We start from the raw sequence: 16,601 nt of genomic DNA on the forward strand, positions 1-16,601 counted from the left end.
ATGGCTTCTGTGATTATGTTGAACACGTCTGAATAATGTCGTTACTTTAAGGGGAGCTGATTAATCACTTTAGTTACATCTGCAAAGTCCCCTGACAGCAGTACTGAGATTTGTGTTTGGATTAATTCCCTGAAAATGGGAATCTTTAGAACTCTGCTTACCACAATCAGTAACACTAACTTCAACTACAACCACACAATTTATTTATTTATAGTCACCCTAATCTTCCATAACAAAAACATACAAATAATTCTATGGTTAGGCACGATGGCTCATGCCTGTAACTCCAGCACTTTGGGAGGCCGACGCTGGAGGATTGCTTGAGCCTAGAAGTTCGCGATCAGCCTGGACAACAATACGAGACCTCACCCCTTAAAAAAATGAAAAAATACATACAGATGTTTTAAAACAAATACAGAAGCTTAAGGTCATTCATGTAAATACATAGATTTAAGAAGTAAATTTAAACTTTAAAGTGATAGTCCTTATTGAGATATATATTATTATGAAACTTGCGGATGAGTAAATAATCATAATATATGAGCAATTAGCAGGAGGCAAAAAAATCCTCTGTAGTAATATATAACAGAATTTGGGATATAATGGAAAGTCCCCTTTAATACTTATACTTTAAAGTATCAGCATCTAAAAGATAAATAGACAGACAAAGATGAGACAGAAAGGAAGATACCAGTAAAAATACCCAAGAATGGATCATTGAGAATCCAAGCAGAAAGGATGTTACAGTAAATAGCACACTTGAAAAATAAAAAGTTTAGTTAACTGTTGTATTGTTACTACCCTTTTCCCTTGGGTAAGGGTAGTATTATTAAGGTATTTATTTACATACCCTATAATGATATTTTAAGAACAAAGTTAAAGTCCATAATAGAGAGGACTTTATTTACAAGACTCACTTTTGCAATTGGTTAAATTCTTTCATATATAATGTTAAGAGGTAAAAGAAGAAAATGGTCCAAATAATTGAAATAAAACAATTTGCATGCATCCACTAGCAAAAAAGGCAAAACAAAGCAACAACAACAACAATAAAAAACTGTTTAAAGTTTCAATCAACTATAATTATGTTTTACATTCATCAAATTAATGGGGTAATTGTTCCACCTATATATTTAAAAGTGTACATTTGCAGATAATTATTTATTGACTTTTTGGATATATGTAATTATGAGTAGTTAATGCTGGGATTGAGTGAGGTGTCCAAGAGGCTTATTAGGGGTTAATACCTGTGAAAGATAAAATGAGGACAAATTGGAGTTGGAGAACGAAATTCTTCGACTGCAATGCATATATGATACATGTAAGAAAAGGAAGAAAAGCAGAAAAGGCAAAGAGACTCAGACCACAGTGCAGAGGGACAACACAGAGTTCCAGAGCAAAGACTGCCTATAGAGGAGTCCCATGTTGAAAAGTAATGGCAGACTCAATACCACCTCAATCATTGGCTGGGGCTTCCTTGAAGGAGTGTAGCCTCAGTTTGAAAGATGTGTCTGATCCAGAAGTCTGTAAGAACTGAAGACTGCCAGCTAGCTACACTCTTTGCATGTTCTTTTGTAAATCAGCATGTTCGTTTGTGAACAGTTATCTGAACTGTACAAATTACTCTCACCATCCATAATTTGCACAAGATAAAACTTCTTTTTCATATATAGGTGAGGCCCAAGATTCCTGTGGTCCTTCTTCTCTGAGGCTGGTAGGAAACAAACATAAGATAGAGGTTAGTGGAATTAACTACAGCTCTTATCAATGAAGATAACTTCAAGATTGATACTGATCATTTTCTTACAAAACCACACCTGCTACTCATAGTATTTGACTTGTGGTGTGGTAAAAATTCTCATTCCAGAGACGTCAGAGCCCTGTTATTAGAAAGGTTACTGCACATATCCATTCACATTCACAATTATGAGAGAGAGAGAGAGAGTAAAAAGAGTAATGCAACAGGACCATCTGAGTCCAAAAGACATTCCTGCCTGGACCCATAATGTTAATAGCAACTCTATTTCTTACTGCCTGTCATGGTTAATTATAGTGCCAAGATGGTGATTCTTTAGTTTTGGTCCTCTGGTCTCTGGCCAGGCAGAGTCCAAACAGAATACATATTTTATATTTGCCCACATATTTACTGCTTTTGATTCTCTCTTTATTTCAACTTTTAAGTTCAGGGGTACATGTGCAGGATGTGCAGGTTTATTACATGGGTAAACATGTGTCACGGGGGTTTGTTGCACATTTCATCACTCTGGTATTAAGCCTGGTATCAGTTAGTTGTTCTTCCTCATCCTGTCCCTTCTCCCATCCTCTGCCCTCCAGTAGGTCCCAGTGTGCATTGTTCCCCTCTATATGTCCATGTGTTCTCATCATTCAGCTCCCACCTGTAAGTGAGAACATGTGGTATTTGATTTTTTTGTTCCTGTCTTAGTTTGCTAAGGATAATGGCCTCCAGGTCCATCCATATCCCTGCAAAGGAGATGATCTAATGCTTTTTTTAATGGCTCCACAGAATTCAATGGTGTCTAGGTACCACATTTTCTTTGTTCAGTCTATCCTTGATGGGCATGTAGGTTGATTCCATGTCTTTGCTCTTGTGAATAGTGCTGCAGTGAATATACACATGCATGTGTTTTTATAATAGAAAAATTTATTATCCTTTGAGTATATACACAGCAATGGGATTACTGGGTTGAATGGTATTTCTGTCTCAAGGTTTTAGAGGAATCGCCATATTGTCTTCCACAATGGTTGAAATAATTTACACTCCCACCAACAGTGTAAAAGCATTTGTTTTTCTCCGCAATCTTGCTAGCATCTGTTATTTTTTGACTTTTTAATAACAGCCATTCTGACTGCTGTGAGATGGTATCTCATTGTGGTTTTGATTTGCATTTCTCTAACGATCAGTGATGTTGAGCTTTTGTACATGATTGTTGGCCACATGTATGTCTTCTTTTGAGAAGTATGTGTTTATGCCCTTTGCCCAATTTTAATGAGGTTGGTTCTTTGTTTTTGTAAATTTGTTTTAGTTCCTTGTAGATGCTGATTAGACCTTTGTTAGTTGCATATTTTGCAACATTTTTCTCCCATTCTGTAGATTGTCTCTTTACTCTGTTAATAGTTTATTTTGCTGTGCAGAAAGTCCGTAGTTTAATTAGAACCCATTTGTCAATTTTTGCTTTTGTTGCAGTTACTTTTGGATTCTCATCATTTTTTCCCCGTAGATTTAGATTTGAACCTGACAACAATTTGCTTCTCCTTGATTGTCTTAATGTAAGATTGTATTGTAATATAGGTCTTCTGCTGATGAATTGTTCTAGCTTTTAAATGTTTGGAAATGTCTGTAATTCACTACTATTTTTGAAAAATATTTATGCTTAGTATAGAATTTTAGGGTGACAGTTTGAATTTTTGTAGTGCTGCAGTGAACATACACGTGAGTGTGTTTTTATAATAGAAAAATTTATCATCTTTTGAGTATATACACAGTAATGGGATTACTGGGTTGAATGGTATTTCTGTCTCAAGGTGTTAGAGGAATCGCCATGTGAGGATACAATGAGAATTCAGCAGTCTGCAACCTGAAAAAGAACCTTCATCAGAACTGGCTTCTAGCATTCCAGAACTGTGAAAAATACATTTATATTGTTTATAAGCTATGCAGTCTATGGTACTTGGTTATAGCAGCCTGAACTAAGATAAATGCCATCTAGTTTTTCACCATTACTTGTTATAAGAGATTTCTAAAAAGTTGTGAAAAAGAAATGACTGATTGCATCTTCATGTGGTTAGACTCTGTGTCCCCAACAAAATCCCATCTTGAATTGTATTCCTGTAATTCCCAAGATGTTCTTCAGTAGGTGAATGAGTAAACTTTGGTATATGCAGAAAATGAAATATTATTCCATGTTAAAAATAAATGAGGTATTAAGCCATGAAAAGACATGAAAGAATGTTAAATGTACATTCATTAGTGAAAGAAGGCAATCTGAAAAGGTCATGTACTGTATTATCCCAACTATATAATGCTGTGAAAAATGCAAAACCATGAAAATAGGAGAAAGATAGGTGATTTCTAGAGCTTACAAGGAGAGAGTGACGAATAGGAGGCATACAGAAAATTTTTAGGGCAGTGAAACCATTCTATATGATACTATTGGTGGATATGTATGTATGTGTGTACATATATATATACACACATATATATACACGTATATATATACATATATGTATATATATATGCACATATATACATATATATGTATATATATACGTGTATATATATATATATGAAACCTCTTTCCTTTATAAATTACCCAGTCTCGGGTATTTCTTCATAGCAGCATGAGAACAGACTAATACAGTACATTGGTATTGAGGCAGTGAGGTACTGCTATAAAGACATCGAAAAATGTCAGACATCAGAAAATGTCAAAGTGATTTTGGAACTGGGTAACAGGTGGAGGTTGGAACAGTTTAGAGGGCTCAGAATAAAACAGGAAGATGAAGAAAAGTTTGGAAATTTCTAGAGACTTGTTGAATGGTTTTGACCAAAATGCTTATAGTGATATGGACAATGAAGTCCAGGCTGAGGTGGTCTCAAGTAGAGATGAGGAACTTGGGAACTAGAGCAAAGGTGACTCTTGCTATGCTTTATCAAAGAGACTGGTGACATTTTGCCCTTACCCTAAATCTGTGGAACTTTGACCTTGAGAGAGATAATTTAGGGTATCAGGCAGAAGAACTTTCTAAGCAGCAAAGCATTCAAGAGGAAGCAAAGCATAAAAGTTTGGAAAATTTGCAGCCTGATGATGGGATAGAAAGGAAAAACCCATTTTCTGGGGAGAAACTCAACCCAGCTACAGAGATTTGCATAAGTAATGGGGGGCTGAATGTGGATCACTAAGACAATGGGGAAAATGTCTCCAAGGCATGTCAGAGACCTTCTTGGCAGCCCTTTCTATCACAGGCCTGGAGGCCCCGGAGAAAAAAAAATGGTTTTGTGGGCTGGACCAAGGGCCCCCCTGCTCTATGCAGCCACAGGACATGGGGCCCTGCATCCCAGCTACTTACCTCCAGCTGCGGCTAAAAGGGGCCAAGGGATAGCTCTGGCCATTGCTTCCGAGAGTGCAAGTCCCAAGCCTTGGCAGCTTCCATGTGATGTTGAGCCTGTGGGTGCACAGAAGTCAATCCCAGCACTGTGGGAGGCTGAGGCAGGTGGATCACCTGAGGTGGGGACTTTGTGAACAGCTTGACTAACATGGAGAAACCCCGTCTCTACTAAAAATACAAAATTAGATGGGCTTGGTGGTGCATGCCTGTAATTCCAGCTACTCGGCAGGCTGAGGCAGGAGAATCCCTTAAACCCGGGAGGTGGAGGTTACAGTGAGCCGGGATCACGCCATTGCACTCCAGCCTGGACAACAAGAGCGAATGTCCGTCCCCCGCTCTAAAAAAAAAAAGGGGCAGAAAAGATTTAAGATTTAGGAACCTCCGCCTAAATTTCAGAGGATGTATGGAAACACAGAAGTCTGAATGTCCAGGCAGAAGTTTGCTGCAGGAGCAGAGCTCACATGGGGAACTTTGTTTTGGCCAATTTCTCCCAATCGGAACTGTTGTATTTATCAAATGCCTGTATCTCCATTATATCTAGGAAGTAACTAACTCGCATTTGATTTTACAGGCTCATAGGTGGAAGGGACTTGCCTAGTCTCAGGTGAGACTTTGGACTTGGACTTTAGGGTTAATGCTGGAATGAGTTAAGACTTTCAGAGAATGCTGGAAAGGCATGATTGTGTTTTGAAATGTGAGGACCTGAGATTTGTGAGGGGCCAGGGCCAGAAAGGTATGGTTTGTCTGTGTCCCCACTCAAAAATCTCATCTTGAATTGTGATCTCTGTAACCCCCACGTTTCAAGGGCTGAACTAGGTGGACATAATCAGATCACAGGGATGATTTTCCCTATGCTCTTCTTGTGATGATGAGTGAGTCTCATGAGATCTGATGGTTTTATAAGCGTCTGTCATTTCCCCTGCTTTCTCTCACTCTGTCTTGCTGTTCTGTGAAGAAAGTGCCTGTTTCTCCTTTGCCTTTCACCATGAATGTAAGTTTCCTGAGCCCCTGCAGCAATGCAGAACTGTAAGTCAATCAAACCTCTTTCCTTTGTAAATTACCCAGTCTCGGGAATTTCTTCATAGTAGCATGATAAACATACAAACATCCTCAAGTAATTCCAGAAACAATTGATTTTCCGCATTTTCTATGTGTGATGTTTCTTCCTATGTTACAGATTAATTTATGAAATAGTGAATTGGGGTTGGTGGCTGTGTTCATTTTCTCTCTGGCTAATCCAGAGCTGTTTATTCAGGAAGAAAATATTTATGATGCTGTTATATTTATCTGTTAAGGGAAGGATTTCTAAGATGAAAGATGTTTGTTTGTAAGTGAATTTAGCTATATTTGCCTTCTGGAACCACAAAGACTACAGTGGTATACCATTCTGATTGTTTATTATAGACTAGCAAAAAAACCATCACTCATGAATATTTTCATAGACTAGGATATAATCCTAAACTATAAATTTTTAGACATTCATATTACAAATGATGTATCTTTTTACATTGTATAGAAAATTTTATATAATCCAAATATTCTTCTATATTCGAATATTTGTCTATTAATAGCAAACATTTCCCAAAAGCAATTTATTACTTAGAGACTATTCTAAGCACTTTACAAGGCTAATATCACACAACTCTCAATGTGATGTCATATGGAATTATATTTCTCTCAGCATATATGAGATAACTAGGGCCATGAGTAATTAACTGTATTTCCCTTTAGTAGTCTCTTATTATGTGGTATAAGACATACTTTAAATGCACCAGGTAGGGCTTAAAACCCTTTGTCCTAAAATATGCCTTATTGCTTCTCATTAATTAAGTAATTAATAGAATCTAAAATACTGAGGAAAGAGACACATATATTTTTTCCACTTGATAAGGTGAAAAATATCAAAGCATACCACTAAGTCAAAGTTAACTGATTATTTCAATAAAATGTAAGTACATTTTTCTCAAAGAAGATATTAATCTGCTTTAATCCAAGCCAAGATGGGCTTTGGAAACCAAGAAAAACAGAATTATAGCAAATCTTACAGATGGCCTCTTGATTATTTTTCCTTCTTAAGATACCTGTCCATTATATTCAATATAGGTTTCTTGCCAAAGTAGACTTGAGAGTATAGTCTAAATATTTATTACCCAATTTTTGGTATTAAAATCTAACTAGTTATAGTTAGATTGGCTATAAAATGGCAAGTTAAAATTAAACATTCAGTGTTTGATTATCAGTGGCATATTTGTAAAATATAATGGTGACCATTCAAAGTTACATTAATTTCTCTATATTAATTTATATCTTAAAGAAAACTCAAAGGAATCCCTTCTATAATGTAAAAATCATACCTAAAATACTGGATGTTTATCACTGTAACCCCTGAAAATGCCAATTTCTCAAGATGAATCTTTAGTGACTGACTGGACCTAAATCCAAATTAGAGGCAAGCGGCCATTTGCTGACTTGATGTCACACATATATTTAGAGTTCCTGGAAAACCCACGTGTATGCTTAACTTTGGGGCTTCCGTAAATGCCTGCTTCTGTTTACACCACCTGAACCAACCAATAGGCTGTGACTTGCATAGACCAATAAGAACTGAGCAAGCACCAACCAATCAGAGCTAAGAAATATTGGAGGTTCAGTTGCACAAATGACCTGAGTGGGAACCTGACCAAGAACTTTCTTTACAAAAGACCAGCCCTCCCTTTGTTCTCTGAAGTGCACCTTCATTTTACACCAAGGACTGCATCTCCCCTGTTTGCAAACTGTTCCCTGGAATAGGTGTCTTTTCTCTAAATTACTCTTCTGAGAACTTTTGTTCACAGAATTCAGAAAAGAAAAACTATATTAAAAAATCCATTTTATTTACTCATTTACTATAAAGTTACAATAATCAAGAAAGTTAAGTATTGCTCTAAGAAAATAAAAGATCAGTGAAAAAGAATACTCTCACAGATATATAGGAGAATGGATGGGTGGATGATGCTGGAGAGGCTGGGCGATGTCGATGTGTATATATTTGTGTGTGTATATATACACACACACACGAATGCATATATGTATAACATAAAGTATATTAAGTTTATATGCAAAACATTATATATTCACTATAAAATTTATTGTGTCATTACAATTTCATCAGATACAAAATCCACTGTTGAAATTGATGGTACTTTCTCAGGGAATCATAGCAGTAGGAACTGGTGCAGAAATGCATAGCTACAAATAAAAATGTTCATGTAGGCTGAAAAAGAGTTTGGTGCTGTACCACACTGACTGACTCCAAAGGTGACAGGAACAACAAACAAAAAACAAACAACAATACAGCAATGGCTACACACACTGAGTACATGCAATGCCTTAGATGATCTTCTTGTGGGTACTTTACTTAAAGTAGCTCATATAATCTCACGAAACCCTTTGATTTGAATAAAGCCTAATATTATTCTAATTTCAAATGATAAGAAAACCAAGGAACAGAAAGAGCGAGTCGTTTACTCAATGTTAACAGAGCTAGTAAATTTCAGAAGCAATTTGAATCAAGGATGCTTGGTTCCAGAGGTTACAGCCTTAATCATATAGAACCATTTTGTCTCTCAAGAAAGCATTAGTAAATTATGCAGTGTTTTGAAAAATATATTTCTTTTAATGCACAGTTTCTAATGCTGAAGGCCAACAATTTTAAGTAATCTATAGATTGATGAAGGAGTTCATTTTCTTTTTAAATAAATGTGATATTCATCATTAATCTGTCTCTTGAAGCGAGCAGAAATATTTTAAAGATTTGTATTTTCACAGATAATTAGTGGCATAGCAATATGTGTGAGTCTAATAATTTTTTTATGGACATGACCTGTAACATTCACACTCTTTCTCATGGCAACAGAAGCAGAGTCGCCTTTGGCTATTCATAGCTTGTGGGACTCCAAAATTTCAAAATCTAAATTATTTTTTATATTTTCTGGATTTTAAAGTAGAACAGTCCTGTATAGCTTTTATATAAAACAAAAATGTGACTGATATGGTTTGGCTCACCCAAATCTCATGTTGAATCGCAGTCCGCTGCTTTGGGGGCGGGACCTGTTGGGAGATGATTGGATCATTGGAGCAAATTTCCCCCTTGCTGTTCTTATGATGATGAGTGAATTTTCAGGAGATCTGCTTGTTTAAAAGTGTGTAGCACCTCCCCCTTCACTCTCTCTTTCTCCTTCTCCAGCCATATAAGAAATGCCTCCTTCCTCTTTGCCTTTCACCATGACTGTAAGTTTTCTGAGGCCTCCCCAAGCCATGCTTCCTGTACAGTCTGCTAACTGTGAGCCCTTAAACCTCTTTTCTTTGTAAATTACCCAGTCTCAGTTAGTCCTTTATAGCAGTGTGAGAATGGACAAATACAGTGACACTTATTGGATGCATGACTTTGGTATTATTAAGTTAGTGTAAAAGTTCAGCTCCCTGGATAATTCATTGTAGTTACAATAAAAAGTTAGCTAATCTAGGTTTTAAATTAATAAGACTCAGATTTCAGCTAACATTAATATTTGTAGCAATTGACTAGTGTGGTCATAAATTTAACCTAGCTTTATTCTTCAATACTACTAGTAAGTAACTTCAACATAGTTCAGTCTTTTGGGGTTAATACTTCAGAATTTGTGCCTGTAGTGAGAAACTAGCTCTTTCTTATTAATTGTTTAAAAATGTCTAGTTTAATGTTTAAAAAAACTGTATATTCTAATTAATTGTTTATTATTGATTTTAGAGAATAAAGATTGAAAAATGAGACACATAACATAGTTGAAAGGGAAGCTAAAAAAGAAAAAAGAAATGCTACGATAACCTTATAATGTAGTCATGATTACCAACATTATCATTCTCCTTTTTATAAAGGAAGAAACTAAGGCACAAGCCATTAAAGAACTAGCTGTTGTGAATGCACCTATTCCTACAGCCTGTGTGGGTTTACAACTCTCAGAGGTTTTTTGTTTTTTTTTTTTGTTTTTTTTGTCTTTTTTGTCGCTCTGTACTTTGCATAAAGTAAGTGCTTAATCAATATCAGCTATTTATGTGTGTGCGTGTGTGTGTGTGTGTGTATGTGCAAAAAGAGATGTCTTGTAAGATGTTCCATCAATGTATTGACCATGGTCATTTCTGATTCATGGGATTTTAAGTAATTTTTACCTTTTTTGGCCTTTTTGCTATAATTTGATTTTCCCAATAAACATGCATTATTTGTGGGAAAAAAAAAGAAAAGGAAAAAGAGAAAATATTTTGGAAACCTGTGACATTTATTTTTATTTGTTTCCTAGGTGGGATGTTGATTTCTTTTTTTACATTTTTATTGTTTTTAATTTAGAGTCAGCCAACAACAAGGAGATGACAATGTTCTGATTATTTTAACCACACCTATGCATTGGCTTTAGTTAGCATATAAATGTAAATATGCTCTTAATTCCCCATTTTTAATGCACTTATTGTGGCGTTAATCAGTTGAGCAGATAATGTATAAATTTAACTTTCTGTGAATTTTTAAATGTTGTTTTGAGTATCATACTAGTCGTAAAAATAAAATTGTCAATTTCTGCTGATGTGTGCTGTGAAATGTCCCCTTTAAGCCATCAAAATGATGTAGCTTTTTCTGTTTAGAGTGTTTTCATCAATCCTAAAAGCAAAGGAAACTTTTACCAATTTGATTATACAAAGCATATGTGAAATAGAAAATAATTTAATACATGTTTATTTGAAAGTTATTTTGCATATATTTTAAATTTAAAAGGTTCATTAATTTTGAGCTTTTCAAAAATGTCTTAAATATATCAACCTAAAAATAAAATTTACTTACAACCTGTAGAGAGAACTGGAAATAAATATCAGTTACACTCAGATTTCCCTTCTATCATCTAGTAAATGAGTAAAAGAGAAAGCAGCTCCTTATCTTCTTCTTTTGCCAAAGGTTACAGTATATGTATGCATGTATTCATATATATTGGCATATCTCATATATATTTACATATATAATATATTTTATATATAACCTAAACAGACATAACAATGAATCATTTATTAGGCCTTAACAAAATATCTTTATATAACCTAAAATATATTATATGTAAATATATACATATAAAAGTTATATATATGTATATATATATTTATATTTATATCATTTCTGTAATGGCAAGCCTTGAGATTAACTAAATCATCCACAACAGTGATCTAAGTAGTACCAAGAAGGAACACTTCCTTGTTCATAAATATATATATAGTATATGCATGGATTTTACCAGATCATTGGTAGAGAGAAGATGCAGGGAGCAAAGGTAAACCAAAAACCATCAATAAGGTATAGAAATCAGGACAAAATTATCTTCCATTCATCATGACAGAATATTATACAGAAGATACTCCTCAGATGCCTGTTACATCACAACCATTTAGTTTCATGTTATTAGCTCTCTTCTGCATGAACTTCTAATAAAATGATCTAATAAAAGAATCATTAAAATAGAAACATTAAAAGCAGACAACAAACACCTGTACTCCACTTGTAGTGGAGAGCAGAGAAGAATGCAAACTCCAGGTGAAAAACATTTAGAAATTATTCAAGACAAGGAGATGAAGTATGAAACTAAGATGTCTCAACCAGTTCACTATTCAAGATTTTGGAAATATTTCAATTTCTCACTGGAGTAGAAAAATCTCCCATTCTCTGTACTTGAAGTTAAAGACCAGCAAGGATTTTGAGAAAATGCAAAATGAATGACTCAATGAATTGCAGAGTAGTGGGCTTTCATTATTTCCTTTAGTAGCTTGCTCTCATTTCCAATGATTCTGAGCTTCTAACTGCACAGAAATGTTTATAAGCTCCAAACAACAGACTGAAAAAAGTCCTAATATAACTAAACAATTTCTGTTTAAATATGAGCTGGGATTATAGGTGCCCACCATTGCACCTGGCTAACTTTTGTATTTTTAGTAGAGATGGGGTTTCACCATCTTGGTGAGGCTGGTGTGGAACTCCTGATCTCGTGATCCACCCACCTTGGCCTCCCAAAGTGCTGGGATTACAGGTGTGAGCCACTGCACCAGGCCCATTTTACCTCTTAACAGTTAAAATTTTACCAGGACCAGGTATATATTACTTACATTAAGCAGAATTTGTTTATATTTATAATTTAATTGATTTTGATTATCTCTGGAGTTATGCAAGTCAAGTTTTTATCATATTCCAAAAATAGATGTTTAAACATTTGATTCAGTTAACATTATACTCTATCAAGTTCTTTCAAATATATATTTATATGTTATTCCGGTTTGCAATATATGTATGATAATATGATGTCAATATTTGAACAAGAGAGTAAAGAATGAAATGGACTAATTAAATTTTACGTAACAGATGACGTTATTGTTCTAATACTTTTTAGCTAACATTTTATCTTTAGTAAAGATGTAAAATGTCATTTCCAAGATCTTATTAAGTGAACACACCTCTCACATCAGAAGGAACTTTTTTGCCTTTCAATTGTGGTGTTTATTTTTTATTTTAAATTCTATTCTAGCATCTGTTAAAAAATTCCTCTCATTTTCTTTGTAAATTCAAAATTTGATGCTCGGGAACTCATAGTTCAGAAGTGGTTTAGGCCAATTGTCCAAGTTTACATTCTTCCAGTGATAATATTTAAGTATTATCTAGTAGATACATAGCTAATACTTAGGAAATACTAGATACTTAGATACTATTAGATACTTACCTAATAGTTAGATATTATCTACTAGGTAAAATATAATGGAAATTTTCAACACTCAACCCAAGTTTATCTATTTGTAACACAATACACACTGTGAAATGTGTCTGGTAGTTAAGATATAGATTGGTGTATATTTTACTGATTGACCAATAACCATATTTAATAAAACCATCATTTATATTTATGGAAACTTTGCTGCATCTTAGTAATCACCTTTTTATCATCATTATTAATTTTTTTATATCCAAGTCATTATCCAGCCAATTGAGCATTAATATAAGAAAATTCTCTTGTTTTATTTTCTGGGAGCATGATCCTCTCTCCATTTGTGACCAGCTTTCCCACATTCCAGATACTGTGCTCACAGATGTTATTTTAAAACCTGAGGGTGTAATGTAACTTGGCTACAGAAAACAATAAACTAATAGTGGTAAATAATCTCTATTACATTATTCCCTGAAAAGATTTTTGAATTTTTTTTTTTGCAGTGAAACTTGTTATAGATAAAATTGTGTCCTCCCAAAAGATCTTGAAGTGTTTATTCCCTGTACCTGTGCATATAACCTTTTATGGAAATGGGATCTTTACAGCTAATCAAGATAACCAACCCTATGTCACTGGTGTCCTTTTGAAACAGACAAACTTGGACACAGAGACAGACACGAAAGGGGGAAGAATGTGAAGACACAGAGAGAAAAACAATAACAAGCCAAGCAATGCCAGAAGCTACCAGAACGTGGAAAAGGCCTGGACCAGATTCTCCCTCACCATCCTCAGAAGGTACTAATCCTACCTATATTTTGATTTAAGACTTCCCGTCTTCAGAACAATACAACAATGCATTTTTCTATTGGTTAAGCTACCCAGTATTTGCTACTTGATTATGACAGTCCCAGGAATCTAATACAATACTCCTTTAAGATTCCAGATTTTTGTCGCCTCTATACCGATTTAATGTAATTGAATATGTTTATCATACTGTATATTTCTTTGGATATGACACTGTCTCGTAAAATATAAATAACTTATACAATATAAATAACATTGTGCTAAGCTTTTTGTTCTCTATTTTGCCCATTTCATTATTTTTCACTGAGTTTTTTATTGCTCATGGCTATTTCAGAGTTGGTAGACATTTTGAAATTATCTTTTTCTGATTAAATCATTGTAATATATGCAAAAATACTTATTAAAACTTGGAGGTTACTAGCCACTTTCCTTTAGAGTCCAATGAATTTAGTTAGTTCTTTACCTTCATATTATCTTCCATTTGATTAAAAGATTTTATACTATCACTAATTTTAGAAATTTTAGTTCGTTTTAAAAATTCAGAGAATGCTCAATTTAAATTCAATATTATAGCAATATTTTGGGAAGTAGAAACACATCTCTTATTTCTATTACTATGAAGGCAAGTAATTCATAGTTAACCACATATTAAAACTCCCATCGTTACTTTATGGCATGGCAAAAATATAAAATAAAGAAATGACAAAAAGATAATTACTGTATACAATTTTAATCAAATATAATAGCAAATAGTAGCAACTAACCAGTCATTTTGTTTTAAAAACTTAAGTGATGCCAGTAGCTACAAGTCTTTAGTAATTTTTCTCCTTTTTGTCACAAAACTTCTGATACATTTTGAATGCTGAGAAACAATTCAAGTGGATTTCTTTCCCGTTTGTATTAATGGTATTGCTTCTTTTTAAGAAATGATTCCATCACATTCTCCACGTACTTTTTTCAAATTATATTCAACTTATTCTCTAATGATTAAAAAATACTGCAGTACATTTATACTTTCCAAATCAATTTAGCATTTAAGCAATCTTTAGAATTTAAATATTAATACAATTTGCTATTCCATTGATTCTTGCTAAGTGCTACTGTACCTCCTAGTAAGTCAATGAAATGCATTTATGAATTATAATATACTAATACCAGAATTGTGGCTACTTAACAGAAATCCCATCACTAGCTCAGGCTAGCTTACTTATCATACTATGTTTAGTCATAATTTTTACTTATTTCTCATCAATTTCACTAAGGAATAATTTATGTACAGTCAATTTTATCCATTGAAACTATACAATTCAATGACCTGTGGTAATTTTATAAACCTCTGCACTCACCTTAATGATCAAAATCCAGTGCATTTCTGTCACTCTTCCCTCTTCCATAAATTTTTCACACCGTTTTACAATGCATCTCTTCCACAATCCTTGGTCTCAGGCAATGGCTGACCTGCTTCTCGTCACTATAAGTTAATTGCATTCTCCATGTACTATTTTGTGTCTGGTTTCTTTTATTCCATATAATTTAAAGATTCATTCATGCTGTGATGGGTACCAGTAGTTTGTTTCTTTTCATTGCTGAGAAGTATTCCGTTGAAAGGACATAATGTATTTTATTCATCTGTTTATGTGTTCATGAACATTTGGGTTTTTTCCCATATTTTGCTATTGTAAATTTTGCTGCTATTCGTACTCATGTATATGTCTTTGGGTGGAAATATGTTTTCACTTATTTTGGGTAAATATCTAGGCGTAGAAAGCCTGTATCATGTGATAGGAGTATATTTAAATTACTTAAGAATCTGACAAAGCTTTAGCAAAGTGGTTGTTCAATTTCATATCACTACTAATGTATGAACATTTCAGTTGCTCACAAAATATTTGATCGTTCTAGAAAGATCATTTTGGTAGAATCTTGTTTTTGGTTTTAATTTAAATACTTATTATTTTAAGTTTTGCTGAGCATTGTTTTCTGTTCTTAATGGACAGCTTTACATTTGTTTTATCTAGAACCTTTTGAAATTGCCTATTTTAGTCAGTTGTTTTCCGTTTTATGATTGAGTTGTAAAAGTCCTTTATATATTCTGCTTCTGAGTTATTTCTTAGATGTCTGTGTTGAAAATATTTTTCCCATTAGATATCTTGTGTTTTTATTTTCTTAAATTTGTCTAGCAGTTTTATTGTTTTAGCTTTTTCATTGACGATTATGATACATTTTGAGTTAATATTGTATAGGATGTGAAAGGAAGGTCAATGTTCTTTATATTTCACATAGATAGATCCTATACAGATACAGTTACCCAAAAAGTATGTTCAGAAATGTTTTCTTTTACCTTTAACTGACTTGGCACCTTTGTTGAAAAACAATCGGCCATTTTGTATGAGTCCATTTCTATACTGACTTGGCACCTTTGTTGAAAAACAATTGGCCATTTTGTATGAGTCCATTTCTATATTCTCTATTGTGTTCTGGATATTTATGATGTCTTGATTACTGAAACACTATTACAAGTAGTTTAAATCCTCCAATATCTTTCTTCATTTAAAAATTTGCTCTAGGTAGCTGTATTATCACTTATATCCGAAACAACCTAATTTTTTTTCAGTATTGCTTTGAATCTGTTATCAATTGATCGTTTTTGTGGAAATTGCCATTTTAATTATATTAAATATTTCAATCCATGAACATGGTTTATTCCATCATTTCTTTAGGACTTCTTGAATTTCTATCAACAATATTGTGCAGTTTTCAGTTAAAGATCTTGTATGTCCTTTATTAAATATAAACCAAAATGTTATATGTTGCCACTATTGTAAATACAATTTTTAAAAATGATTCCATGACATATAATGGAATGTTATTTGCATCCACCTATATAATTCACTGAAACCTGCAGTGTGCAGCCTGTGTGGTACAGAAAGG

At 33.8% G+C, this 16,601-nt stretch overlaps 1 protein-coding gene across 1 annotated transcript in view; it reads left to right on the forward strand.

Moving 5' to 3' along the window:
* Nucleotides 1-16,362, forward strand: part of LOC129529282 (uncharacterized) — a 186,249-nt gene extending 169,887 nt beyond the window's left edge. The window contains exon 3 of the mRNA XM_055373827.1: nt 13,519-16,362. The gene's annotated coding sequence lies outside the window, so the exon portion shown is untranslated. The remainder of the gene's footprint in view (nt 1-13,518) is intronic.
* Nucleotides 16,363-16,601: the final 239 nt, after the last annotated feature.

Source organism: Gorilla gorilla, chromosome 22 (genome assembly GCF_029281585.2).
Source record: "Gorilla gorilla gorilla isolate KB3781 chromosome 22, NHGRI_mGorGor1-v2.1_pri, whole genome shotgun sequence".
In the NCBI taxonomy this organism is placed as follows: domain Eukaryota; kingdom Metazoa; phylum Chordata; class Mammalia; order Primates; family Hominidae; genus Gorilla; species Gorilla gorilla.